Source organism: Nomascus leucogenys, chromosome X (assembly GCF_006542625.1).
Source record: "Nomascus leucogenys isolate Asia chromosome X, Asia_NLE_v1, whole genome shotgun sequence".
NCBI classification, from domain to species: domain Eukaryota; kingdom Metazoa; phylum Chordata; class Mammalia; order Primates; family Hylobatidae; genus Nomascus; species Nomascus leucogenys.
Genome location: NC_044406.1, coordinates 44,535,564 through 44,549,886, shown reverse-complemented (window position 1 = coordinate 44,549,886; position 14,323 = coordinate 44,535,564). Strand labels below are relative to the sequence as shown.

At 42.7% G+C, this 14,323-nt stretch overlaps 1 protein-coding gene across 1 annotated transcript in view; it reads left to right on the top strand.

Moving 5' to 3' along the window:
- Window positions 1-3,785: 3,785 nt before the first annotated feature.
- JADE3 (jade family PHD finger 3) overlaps window positions 3,786-14,323 on the top strand; it is a 146,618-nt gene continuing 136,080 nt past the window's right edge. The window contains exon 1 of the mRNA XM_012498836.2: window positions 3,786-3,822. The gene's annotated coding sequence lies outside the window, so the exon portion shown is untranslated. The remainder of the gene's footprint in view (window positions 3,823-14,323) is intronic.

Here is a 14,323-nt window from a genome sequence, read left to right as displayed (position 1 = left end):
ACAGATAATATGATTGTCTACATAGAAAATCCCAAAGAATCTGCTGAAAAATTCCTAGAACTAGTAAGTGAGTTTAGTAAGGTCAGAGGAAACAAGATCAACACACAAAAATTAATTGCATTTCTATATATTAACAATGACCAATGAATGTGAAGACAAATTAAAAACACAATACCGCTTACAATCGTGACAAAGAAAATGAAATACTTACGTATATATTTAACAAAACATGCATAGGTTCTGTATGCTGGAAATTCAAAAATGCTGACGAAAGAAGTCAAGGAAGATCTAAATAAATGCAGAGATAGACATATCGTGTTCATGGATTGGAAGATTCAATATATAATAGTAAAGATGTCAATTCTCCTTAAACTGATCTATAGGCTTAACAAAATTCCTTTCAAAATCCCAGCAAGGTTTTCGAAGATACAGAATACACTCATTCCAAAATTTATATGGAAAGGCAAATGACCTTGAATGGCTAAAACAATTCTGAAAAAGAACAATAAAGTGGGAGGAAGTGCTCTACCCAGTGTTAAGGCTTATTATATAGCTATAGTAATCAAGACTGGTATTCACAGAGGTATAGGCACATAGATCGATAGAACACAATAGCAAACCCAGAAACAGCCCCACACAAATAGCCCCACACAAATATGCCCAATCGATTTTTTCAAAGGTGCAGAAGCAATTCAGTGGAGGAAAAGTAGTCATTTTATTTGAGCCATCACACAACCATAGAGAAAAATATGAACCTCAACCTTAGGTTTAGATCCTATATAAAAAGTAAATGAATCACGCACTTAAATGTAAAATATAAAACTATAACACTTATAGAAGGAAAGATAAGAGAAAATCTTCAGGACCTGGAGCTAGATGAAGATGTCTTAGATATGACACAAAAACATGATACATAAATGCAAAAATTGATAAATTGGACATCATCAAAATTTAAAATTTGGCCTGCAAAATCTCTTAAGAGGATGAAAAGACCAGCTACAAACTGAGAAAAATATTTGCAGATCACATATCTGACAGAGGACTTGTATCTAGAATATACTATACGAAATTCTCAAAATTTAACAGGAAACAATCTGATTAGAAAATGGGCAAAAGACTTGAACGGACATTTCACCAAAGAGGTTATACAAATGGCAAATAAGCACATGAAAAGATGCTCAACATCATTAGCCATTAAGGAAATGCAATTTAAAACAACAATGAGATATCACTCCACACCTATTAGAATGGCTAAAAGAAAAAGATAGTGACAATACCAAATGCTGACAAAGATGTGGAGAAACTAGATCTCTCATACATTGCTGGTGGTAATATAAAATGGTATAGTCTGGAAAAGTTTGGCATTTTCTTGTAACACTAAATATACACTTACCATCTGACCTAGCAATTGCACTCCTGAGCATCTATCACAGAGAAATGAAAACTTATGTTTACACAAAAACTTCTACATTAATGCTCACAGCAGTTCTATTCTTAATAGGCAAACATTGGAAACAACTCAAATGACTTTCAGTGCATGAATAAACAAACTGTGGGACATCCATACTACAGAATACTATTCAGTAATAAAAAGCAACAAATCATTGAGACATGCAACAAACTTGGGTACATCTCAAGAAAATCATGCTGAGTGAAGAAAAGCTGATTTCAAAAGGTATGATTCCATTTATGTAATATTCTTGAAATGACAAATTTATAGAGATGGAGAACATGTTAGGGGTTGCCAGAAATTAGAGGAGGAGAAAGCGGTGACTGTGACTACAAAGTGTAGCAGGAGGAATCTTTGTGGTGGAGACAAAGTTGATTGTGGTGATTACACAAATTTTAATGTATTAAAATTGCACAGAACTATATACACAGACTCAGAAATCAGTGCATGAAAATTGATGAAATCTGGATAAGGTCTGTGGATTGTATTAATGTTAATATCTATATTGTATTATAGTTATCTATTACCATTGGGGGAAACTGGGCGAAGGGTACATGGGACCACTCTGTACAATTTTTTTTTACAACTTCTGGTGAATCTATAATTATTTTTAAATAAGTATAATAAAGTGAGATAAGTCTGAAGGACTACGAATATTTTAGAACTCACACATTTCCATATTATGGAATATAACTAGATCTTTAACATGGAAAACAGACAAAATACAAAAGAGCCTACATTATTGTTCATCCTAGAAATGTAAACGAAAATAGCCCAGGACAGTAGCTCATGCCTGTAATCCTAGCACTTTGGGAGGCCCAGGCAGGCAGATAGCTTGAGCTTAGGAGTTCAAGACCAGCCTGAGCAACATGGTGAAACTCTGTCTCTACCAAATAAATAAATAAATAAGTCAGGCCACGGTGGCGTGTGCCTGTAGTCCCAGCTACTTGGGAGGCTGAGGTGGGAGAATCACTTCAGCCCCGGAGGTGGAGGTTGCAGGGAGCCAAGAGGTTGCAGTGAGCCAGGAGATCTCGCCACTGCATTCTAGCCTGGGTGACAGGGAGCCAAGAGGTTGCAGTGAGCCGAGATCGAGCCACTGCATTCCAGCCTGACGACAGAGCGAGACCCTGACTCAAAAAAAAAAAGGAAAAGAAAAAAGAAAGAGAATGAGTATGAGTTCATCATAGTTACATATAGTACATTTCCAAACCCAGAGAGGTAAGCCAAAAAGGTTTGTTGCTTAAATATCTACATTAGAATTCAACCAAAGGATCAGAACCAGTAGGAAATTATATATATACGTATATATACACATATATATGTGTATATATACGTATATATACGTATATATGTGTATATATACGTATATATACGTATATATGTGTATATATACGTATATATACGTATATATGTGTATATATACGTATATATACGTATATATGTGTATATATACGTATATATACGTATATATGTGTATATATACGTATATATATATATGTACACACACACACACACACACACACACACACACACGGCGCCCAGCCTGCCAGAAGAACGCGTGGTGGGAATATACGTATATACACTCCCTGTTCATTCATTTCTTCAAAGCTATTGTCTTAAGACGATTGTGGTGGTGGCTAAGTAAATCCAAAATCTGTAGGGCATACAGTCAGGAAGGGAAGATCAGGAGCAGGCTGGAACCAATGGGCACTGGCCAAAGGTGTCATCCATAGGGGAAATTCTCTTTCTCTGACGTACTCAGCACCCTCAGCCCTGATTGAAAGGCTTTCCAACTGATTCCGTCAGGCCCACCTAGGTTATCCAGGATTATCTCCCTAACTTTAAGTCAACTGACTGGGAGCTTTAATTACATCAGCAAAATACCTCCAGAGCAACACCTGGATTGGCATTCGATCAAATAACTGTGGGCGATAGCCTAACCAGTGGACACATTGAAAAAGCCACACATCACAAACCACCTGTGCTGGCAACTGAATAAATGAATTATGTTAATAGCCACCTTGGCTTTATTATTACAGGTAATTCAAGCACAAGCAACATAAATCAATAGCGGCCGCCGAGTTGATGTATGAGAGTCCCACTTTGGAACTTCAGAGTTGGAAGGGGCCATGAAAAGCTTAGTCTGTATTTCAACACAGCCGAGGCATCTGCACCTCGTCCTCTCTAGCGCTCGGCGGGGCTGGGGCGTCTCGGGCAGTGGCGCACCCAGCTGGACGGGAGGGGAGCCCACCTGGAACGCGGCGCCGCGGGTGCGGGAGCGGCGAGTGGGCGGGGCGTCGAGGCGGCGGGTGGCGACGGCGCCCAGCCCGCCAGAAGAACGCGCGGCGGGCAGACGGCTGGGAGCCGCTCCGGTAGGGCGAGCGCGGCCGGCGGTGGGTGGGAGGAGAGGTTGGGGGAGGAAGGAAAGGGAAGAGGCGGAGCGTGGGAGCGCACAGTGTCAGGAATACAATAGTGCTCCGCGCCGCCTCAGCCGCCGCCGCCGCCCAACCGCCTGCCCAGCGCTGAGGCCTGAAGGGCCGGGCGGACGAGGGCCGAGGGCGGGAGCTGAGGCGCAGGGGGCGGCCCCGGCGGGGGGCGGGGGCGAGGAGGGGATTAAGGGGCAGGTGCGAGGGAGGGAAGAGAAGAAAGCGAGCGGTTAGGGGGGCGGTTACCACTCCGACCGGACTCACCCGGCACATTGCCGGGCCGCGGCGTGGAGCCGGGCAGGAGCCGCGAGCCAGCTGCGCGAAGGTAGGCGCCGCGGAGGCCGGACCCGGCGCGGGCGAGGTTGGGGGCGTCGCACCGGCCTCTGGGAGTGGAAGCGGGCGGCGCGGAGCGCACAGTCCCAGCCCGGCCTCGCCGCGCTCCGGGTCGCTCCGGTTCCACATCGTGGTCGCCTCCGGCGTCCCCGGCGCCTTGGGGCCGAGAGCGTGTGTGGGCTGAGGTAAAGTGCCTGGTGGCCCCTCTGCCCGCCCGGGCAGTGCCTGGTGGCCCGGGCGGGGGGCGGGGGCAGACGCGCGAGCTCGGCTGCAGCTCCCGGCTACACCGGGCAGGAATTGAGCGCCATAACTGTTGCGGCTCTTTCCTCCGGTGCCCCCTCCTGGCGCCCCCTCCTCCGTTCCTGCCCTTTGCCTGGCTTCGGGGCTGACGGGGCCAGACCCGTGGCGGGAGGACCTGCTCTGTCGGCCGCCAGGGGTCGGATGCTCCAGGGAGCGAGGGCGCGCCCTGGCTGTTTAGATGTTGGGGGGCGGAAAGAACCGAATGCCTAGAGAGGGGAGAACGGGTGGTGCTGGGTGCGGCGAGGCACCCCGGGAAGCCCGGGTGCCCACCCGGCGGGAGCGGGAGCGCGGGCGCCCGGCGGGCCGGCGAACTTTCCCTCCCGCTGGCGGCATTGTTCGAACTGCGGGTCCGTGGCCGCCGAGCGTCGGGCGGTCCCGGGGTGGGAAAATCGTGAGGGCTTTGCTAGTCTTTGAGGGAAATTTTCCCACCGCTGGGCACGGCAAAGTTAACTTTTCTCCAGCTTTCGAGTTCGTTTTATTCCCTCCGCCCCGGGGGCCGTAGTTTGTTTTTTTGTTTTGTTTTGTTTTGTTTTTTGTTTGTTTGTTTTTTTAATAGCCTTCAGTCTTTTTCTCCCGCTTTTCAGAGCAGAGCCAGTGCTTCGGTGGAGTCTAGCTTTAAATTGCACAGGGCAGCCTGCGTTTGTTATTTGTGAGGAGGGGGTGGCGGGATCTAGAGTGAGTGACCACAATGGTGGTATGTGGAGGCATGTTTCAAAGTTTTTATCGCTGTGCAGCCCTGGGACATATGTAGCTACTAGGGATTTGGCAAGAAACTTGTTTGGCCGCTTCTCCGACTTTGAGTTGCAAGGAAATCCGTGGCCTCAGATGTGCGCGAGTTTGTGTGTGTGTGCCGTGAGGTGCGTTTATCTATGAAGCTGAGGATGAGATTCCCCCCCTCCCGCCGTCTGATTGTGTAAGAAGTCAAAACCGTGTTGAAGGTGATTCCACTGGTGGCCTGGAGGGAAAGGCGACCTCATTCCCTGTGTTCAGTTCGATAAAGTGAACTGCTGCTCTCTAAACTTGGGAAGTAATGAAAAATAATTTAGGTAAAAACTGGTTGCACAACGTCTTTGCTTAGTTTAAGCAACCCACAATCCACTTTCCCAGACCAGTTTTCCTGTTAAATACTTTACTTTTAGCCACTTCTTGTCAGCCTAGGCTGGGAGGGGGAAAGAGTAGGACTGAGAGAGGAGTCGGTCTGAACAAAGCATTGTGTTTTTATTTAGTTTAATACTTCCAAAACATCTGTAGACAATGGGAATATGGGTCCCGGCCTTCGTACCCTTTAAGTAGTGTGGTTCTCATGCTTTTGTAGCATCATGTGATTACTCTTCGGATAAGTGAAGATAGATTTTTTTTTTCTTTTTTGTTTAACCTAGGAGTATTCTACCTCCATAACATATCATTTTCTCTTTGATTTAAAGTGAGCTCTGAGCTTAAATGCTTGAACTGTAAAAGGATAATACCCTCTCTTCAAGGATTACCTGAGATCGTTGAGAAGTGTTTCAGTGCCCAGCGTGTATTCAACTCAATCGATGTTAGCCACCATCATTGCCACCTTTTCTCCAGTTGTGCTCTTCTTTATGCTTTTGTTTGCTAGAGAATAGCTTTTAACCCAATATTGTTGCCTTGCTTTCTGTCCAGTCAATTCTGGAATGCTCAGGGCTGCAAGTCTGGCTCTAGAATTCACACTTTCTCTCTCCCCTCTTCTCTGAGTCATGTTGCTTGCCCTCGGCAATGCGATGTGAATCTGGTCATAGGTAGAAAAAAGTAGAGAAAGGCTTCCCACTCCTCCCTGAAGTGTTGTGACCCACCTTCAGGCCCGTAGGGGAGATTCCCAGGAGCAGGACAGGTGATGGTGCAGGGCTGGCATCATAGCTAAGAAGTATGGATTGGTGAAAGTTAAAATAAAGAAGAAAGGGTGTTGAAGACTTGTAGGTTTAGTATGGTCCTCTCCTTTAATAATGCTTGTCTTTTCCCTCTCTTGTGTTCCACCAACCATAACAACCCATTTTTTTCCCCTAACCTACACAAAGCCGTATCTTCTTTCTGCCCACCACTTTGAGGTCTGGCTGGAACTAGGCAAGTATTTTGGAAGAGGTGGGGGAGGTAGGAGGCATCAGGTGTTGGTGAAGACATGGCATTAGGGAGGGCTCTTACAAGCCTTGATCAGAGTTACAGAGAGCCACTCCAAAAATGAAGTTGAACATTATCATGGGACATAATGCACCTACCTCCTTGTGGAGCTTACACAAAATAGGAGCTGAGAAGACAGGTAATATGCTGTCTTACATTAAGAAAACCTCTCACTGAGGTATGATTTACTACAATCTTGACTTGCCCCACAATATAGGTGAGAAGTGAGTGTTAGGTGACACCTGTCTGGCACTCTCCTAACATGGGGACACTTTAATGGCTCACAAGTTTCTGTTGTTCCAGTTACAGTGGCTGGGAAAGCTGAAGCATTCTGGTTTGTATGGTGGGGAGGATCTAGGATGAATGGATAGAAGTGATGAAAGAATAAACGGGTACTAGCAAGTAAGTGGTCATTACAGACCAAACAACTACCACTTTTGAGTTTTCTGTTTTCTGGAATCTTTGTGACTCCCCCATGGTTATTTTTGCCTTATTCCTGTAGGTCTTTCCATAGACAATAGCAGCAAAGTTCTTACCATTAGAACTGCCTCTGTGCCTTTCTTGGGAGAAAGTAAAAAAAAAAAAAAAAAAAAAAAAAAAAGGTCCTGGAAAAAACTTGCCCGATTTCATAGCTAGGCTTGTGAAAAGGAAGGTGATAACTCAGAAGGCAGCCGACTGAATAAAGGACCTGGTGTGGGGAAATAGTACCGAGGCTTTGACCAATAGGAAACACCTATGAGTTCATCAATACTTTTCAAGCAGCAAATAATTTAATCTTTGCCAAAACCCAGGAACCATGGCTGTGCCCTGCTACCCAAGGAGCTCCTTTTCCCTTGGTTGGCTGATGGGCAAGGAAACCCGAGCCTAGAATGTGTTCTTTTTGTTTTGTTTTGAGACACATGACAAGAAAATATGATAGATACCAGCATGGCCAATACACTAGACTTTGTGTGTTGGAATATTCTGGGACACATTCTTTTTTAGATTTTAAAAACTTATTTTGATAATTACAAACTGTTACAAGAATAGTACAAAGAACTCATTATATTCCCAATTATCAACGGTTTGCTCTCATTTGCTTTATCACTTGCTCTTTTAGTTTCTGTTTCCAAACCATTTGTTAGTAATCACTGAAATTTATTATTTGTTGTTTCTTTCAAGCCATTTGTTAGTAATCACTGAGAGATTGGTACTTATCAAGGGCATCCTGTCCTGAACAATGGCTCAGTTGCAGCCACTGGGTATAGCAGAACAGTGGTGGTGAGGCAGGGTCCAGAGGTAGAGCAAAGTCTACCTACAGTTATGAAGCACACAATTTGTAAACCGTGTAGAATCTCTAGGGCTAGATATAGAAATCATTATCAATTGTAACAGTGGTTAAGATAAACTCCACTTTTCTCACCATTCTTGTCAAGTTCTTAACTATGCCAAACTTTAATATTGTTAGTGAAAATTCACTCCACTCCCCAACTTTGCAGCAATAATATATTCTCCAAGATTTTCATTTAATTCATTCAGCAAACATGTATTGAATACTTTCTGTTTGCTAGGGGTATAAGAGGTGAAAGATAACCCCTTAACAGCTCAACTTCCGGTGGAAGGGAATTAAGTCATCTTCTCACAGTCAGGGGGAAGAGTGCTCTGCCGAAGGGGTTCACAGGGAGTGATGGGAGCACCATCCTGGTGAAGGCTCTGAGAAGTAGATCTCTGGGAGTCATTTGGGATGGATGTAACTATGAAGATCTGTCTTCTCTGAGGCCTGCTCTTAGATGACAAGGTTCGTGAGTTAGGGAAGCCTTTGGTGTCATATACCCAGCACAGGCTGTGAGGTCAGGCCAACTTGGATTCAAATCCTAGCTCTACTACTTGCTCTTGGCCAGTTATTTAACTTCTCTGTGCCTCAATTTCTTTGTCAAACCATATCTCTGAGGGTGATAGTGAGAATTGATCGATGCTCTGTAAACATTCATTTCATCTTACTCTACAAAAATGCAATATATGGGGAAATTGCCTGAAAAGTAATAGGTATTAAGGTGGGATCCAAGCCGGGGGAGGGGGGTGCGGTGTGTTTCTATTTTTTCAACAAATAAATATCTAATTGCACTAAGAGCTATGATGGACATTACCATATAGGATAATAACAATAACAGCAGCAATGATTTCTTAAACATTTCCTGTGTGCCAAGTACTGTGCTAAGTGCTTAACTAACAGAGGATCTCTCTCTCTGAGGTGTGAGACTCAGAAAGGTGAAGCAAAGGTAACTTGCCCAAGGTCACGCAGCAAGTATAAGGTAGAATGTCCCTGTGAGGGAGACCAGCATGGTGCCCTGAGCCTTGAGAATGAGCAGGAATAAGCAAGGTAAAGGTTAGAGAGAAGGGATTGCCAGGCAGGGGTAGCAGCAGGTGTTGTGAGGGTACTGAGGTGGGAGAGAGATGTGGAAAGGATCCACAGAGGTTTGGCTAGGACTTGGGGTAAGAGAGATGAGGTGGGCAGGGAAAGATTGACAGGGCCTTACGAGACCTCATTAAAGAGCTTGTGTTTTATTCCAAGTACAATGGGAAGTGTTTCTCTCTCTCTCTCTAATGGGAGGTCTCTCTCTCTCTCTCTCTCTCTCTCATCCTGAGAAGCATATAGTGAGGCCTAAACAAAAATGGTTTAAGAAAGTCATTTTCCCTTCAGTGTCCCACCTTGCAATCCAATAGAGGCAATGTCTCTGGACCAAATGCGTAGGTCTTAAACAGTTTTTATTGACTGCCATTAACATGGCTAAAAAGAGTTTCTATGATGCTGGAAGAAGCTGGTCCTTCAGAATGCTTCTAGAAGGAGGTTTAATTAGGCTCATATAGCTGATGCTTTTTAGGCTGCATTAAGGGAGCTCTTTCAGCTCTCACTGATCCCTGTCACATGGGGAAAAAGTAGAATTGAGAGAAAACGTAATTCCTGGAAACCTGAGTTGTTGTTCAGTGTTAGAAATGGAACTGTCGAGTATAAGACTTTGGTTTAAATATATCATGATAAAGATACTTCAGTGACTAAATGGAAATTTTTTTATGTTTTTTGTTTTTTTGCATGTGTGTGCCATCTGTGATGGCAGACAGCACATTTGTTAGAATCTGGGAAGACTTAAGTATTTTTTCAATACTTATATATTTATTTATTCTCATCCAGGTACTGGAAGTTTTTCTGTTTGAAACTATTTCTTATCTACAGAGTAAACTTCACAGGAGGAAAACCAGTGTTCTGTTCCCCTTCCCATAAGTACCAGGCCACACACATATTTACTTTTAAGTAGCCTGTGTCAATTAGCTTTTTGGGGGAGGGTGGTTAGCTGGTGGCTAGATGATCTGGGATAGCCTTACTCACACATCTGGTGGTTGGCAGGCTGGTTGGTCTAAGAGGCCCTAAGCTGGGATGGTTCATCTCCGTTCTATGTGGTCTGCCCTCCAGCTGGCTAGTCTGGACTTATTAACGTGGTGGTCTTGAAGTCACAGAGTATCAAGTGAGAGCAAGCACCAGTGCACAAGCACTTTTCAAATGTTTGCTGTGTCACATTTGCTATTGTCCCATAAGCTAAAGCATGGAAGTGCTTCTGTGGCCAAGCCCAGAGTCATTGTGGGTGGTGACCATTCAAAGGTGTGGATACAGGGAGATGTGAAAAAATTGGGGGCCATTACTGCAATAATTCATAATAATTAGCAATGAATGTAAGCTCTTAAGCTTTGATAAATCTTGTTAAACACCCATTTCTGAATGTAGTGTATTCTAGAGACTAAATAGTGTGATTGTGCCATTGGTAACACCTCTTCCACCAAGTGTGGAATGGAGTGATGGTTTTTCTAGGAAGAAGCCAAAGGGAGACAGTGTGGTTTTGGACATAGATATTCTTGTGAGTGGCTTAACTGCTTTCTGATCTTGTGTGGCTATTATCAAAGGAGTCCCTAGATTTCCTCAACCTTCCATTCAAGCATTATCACAAAAACCCTAGTGTATTAGACTCTACTAGGTTTTGTGGTCAAGCAAAAAGACTGTTATTTGGGAACCACCACCACTTAAGAGATGAAAGAAACATTTGCAGTCTCTCCTTGGAACCTTTATGTGATTTATAATTTGTATCTAAGAGAGGAAATCCTTATTTGAGCGTTGGTAATAAGGACAAGGGATTCTCTGTAGATGTGTTTTAATTGGTCAAGATTTAAAAATCTTCCTGTGGTTGCAGTGAAAAATCCAGCATTGTACTGTGAAGTGAGTGGCCAGGAATTACCAATTTGGGGCATCAGCCTTTGACCTTTGCTTGTGAAGATATTAGAAGTAACACTTTCCACATAACTGAAATAGGCTTTACAACAGCTTGTGGCCTGAAATATATTACATGAAAATGCAACTGGACCCTAGGAAGTATGTGTGGGAAACTATACAAGGCTCATTTTGTATGTCTTAGAGACGTACATTCCTCCAGAAAATTGCCTGGTGATAGAATCTTAGTTTTTCTTCTTTCCTCCTAGGATAAAAATTAAAAATCTCTGACATTTTAAAAGTCAGCGACTTGAAAGAGCAATCAAAATTTATAAACACACACATCATTAGACCCCGCAAACACTTCCAGGAATTTATTCAACAAATATTTGCATATTAATTGGAGTATTGCTTGTAGTAGCAAAAGATTGGTAATATCCTAAGGGTCAATCAAGAGTATTGAAGACACTGATAGTTTTGGAACATGCATGACCAAGCAGGTAGAGGGTGAGAGGGAGACTTTTCACTACATAAACTTTTACGTATGTGTTTTGAATTTTAAGCAATGTGAATATATTTTCTTATTTTAAAAGTTAAATACATTTTTTAAAGAGATGATATATAGTGATGCAAACTTCCATAGACTCCTATCCGAGTTGACCTAATCAGAGCTATTCCTGTTCAAAAAAAAAATCTAGCCAGTTTTTCCCCCTAGAAATGCCTCACGATAGTGTACTTCTGAATTTTTAACTGTAATTCTGCCTTTTCCAGAATGTCACATGAGTGGAATCATGCAATATGTAGCCTTTTTTTGGTCTTGCTTTTAGTGGATTCATCCATATTATGTGAATGAATAGCCTGTTCCTTTTCATTACTGAATACTATTCCATTGTATGGATGTACCACAGTTTGTTCATTCACGTGTTGAAGGACGACTTGGTTGTTACCAGTTTTTTAATGGTTATGAATAGAGCTGTGGTAAACATTAGTGTACAGGGTCTCTGTGTGGACATAAGTTTGCAGTTTATTGGGGTAATTACGTAGGAATGGGATTAGTGGATTTTTCTTTGATAGAAATTACCAAACTATGTTCCAAAGTGGTTCTACCATTTTATAATCTCCTGCCATGAATGTGATTCCACGTATGGATGTCTAGTTGTCCCAGCACCACTTGTTGAAAAGACTACCCTTTCTCCATTGAATTGCCTTTGCATATGTGTCAAAAATCAGTTGACTATGCTTCTGTGGATCTATTTCTGGGCTCTCTGTTGCATTGATCTATATATCTATCATTTCTCCATTAACACACAGTCTTGATTATTATAGCTTTATAATAAGCCTAGAAATCAGGTAATATGAGTACTCTGGCTTTTTAAAATTTTTCTCTCAGGGTATGCTTAAGTTAATTTTTTAAAAAATTTTTTTATAGAAACAGGGTCTCACTGTATTGGCCAGGCTAGTCTCAAACTCTTGGTCTTAAGCAGTCCTCCCACCTTGGCCTCCCAAAGTGCTGAGATTACAGGCATGAGCCACCACCTCTAGCCTTTTTTTCTTTTTAAGAGACAGGGTCTTGCTCTGTCACCTAGGCTAGAGTGCAGTGGCCCCATCATAGCTCACTGCAGCCTTGAACTCCTGGGCTCAAGTGATCCTCCTGCCTCAGCTTCTTGAGTAGATGGGGCTATGGGTACATGCTACTGTACCCAGCTATTTTAAAATATTTTTTGTGCAGAGATAAGGTCTTGCTATGTTCCCCGTGCTGGTCTTGAACTCCTGCCTCAAGTGATCCTCCTGCTTTGGCCTCCCAAAGTGTTGGAATTACAGGCGTGAGCCACTGCACCTGGCCTGGCTTTTTTCTTCTTTTTCAGAGTTGTAGTGGTGAGAGAGGACATCCTTAACTTGTTCCAATCTTGGAAAGCATTCCATCTCTCACCATCAAGTATGATGTTGTAGGATTTTTTTTTTAATATACTGTGTTGTGCAGAAAAGAGTTAACATAGCAGACCTGAGGCTGCTATCTTTAGAAGGCCAACGTGCACAATTGGCCCTTAGCTGGTGTTTGGGAAATTGGCTTTTCAAATGTTTAAAAAGAAAAGATTGTATTCTACCTTCATTTATTCCTTTTCCAATGCTCTTCGTTTCTTTATGGTAATCCAGGTTTCCTACCTGGATCACAGTATTTCTGCTTAAAGAATTCCCTTTAACCTATCTTTTGAGGGCAGATCTGCTGGCAGTAAATTCTCTGTTTTTGGTTGTCTGAGAAAGTTTTCATTCTTCTTCACTTTTGAAAGGACACTTTTGTGGGTTGACAGTTTTTTTTCCTCTTTCAACATAGTACTCCACCATTGCCTGGCTTACATGGTTTCTGATAAGAAGGCTGCTGTAAATCTTTTTTTTTCTTAATACCTTAAGTTCTGGGATACATGTACAGATTGTGCAGGTCTGCCACATAGGTATACATGTGCCATGGTGGCCCGCTGCACCCATCAACCTGTCACCCATTTCAGGCACCTCTCCCAGTGCTATCCCTCCCCCAGTCCCCCACCCCCCGACAGACCCCAGTGTGTGATGCTCCCCTCCCTGCGTCGATATGTTCCCATTGTTCAACTCCTCCACCCATGAGTGAGAACATGTGGTGTTTGGCTGTCTGTTCCCGCGTTTGTTTGAGGCTGCTGTAATTCTTATCCTTGTTCCTCCATGGTTAATGTGTCCTTTTTCCTCTGACTACTTTGAAGATTTTCTTTTTGTCTTTGGTTTTCAGCAGCTTGAATATGATATGCCTAAGTGTGGCTTTTAAAATTTTTTCATTTTTGTCCTGCTTTGTGTTCTCCGAACTTTATTATATCTATGGTTTGTTGCCTGTCACTAATTTTGGAAAGTTTCTCAGCCATTATTTCTTCAAGTAATTCTTTCTTGTTCTTTTTTTTTTTCTCTTTCTGGGATTCTAATTACAAGTGTGTTATACTGTTTGTTATTGCCCCACAGTTCTTGAGTGCTCTTCAGTATTTTCATTCGTCTGTTTTTAATTTTTATTGACTGATCAATAAGCTTGATCTTCAAGCTCACTGAGTCTTTCCTTGGCTGTGTCAAGTCTACTGTTGAGCCCATTGTTTTTCTTACTGTTTTTTTTTTTATTTCTAGCATTTCCCTTTGATTCATTCTTACAGTTTCTATCTCTTTGCTGAAATTATCTGTCTGGTCTTGCATATTGTCTATTTTTTACATTAGAGTCTTTAAGATATTAATCATAGTTCTTTTAAATTTTTTTTCTGATAGTCTCAACATCTGCATTTACCGAGTCTGGATTTAGTAATTCCTTTGTCACTTGGAGTGTTTTCTTGCCTTTTGTTACACCTCCTAAATATGCTGAAAGCTGAACATGGGCAGGAGTTGCTTAGGTAAATATTTGATATGTTTGGAGAAGAACATATTTATGGGAATTTGTGT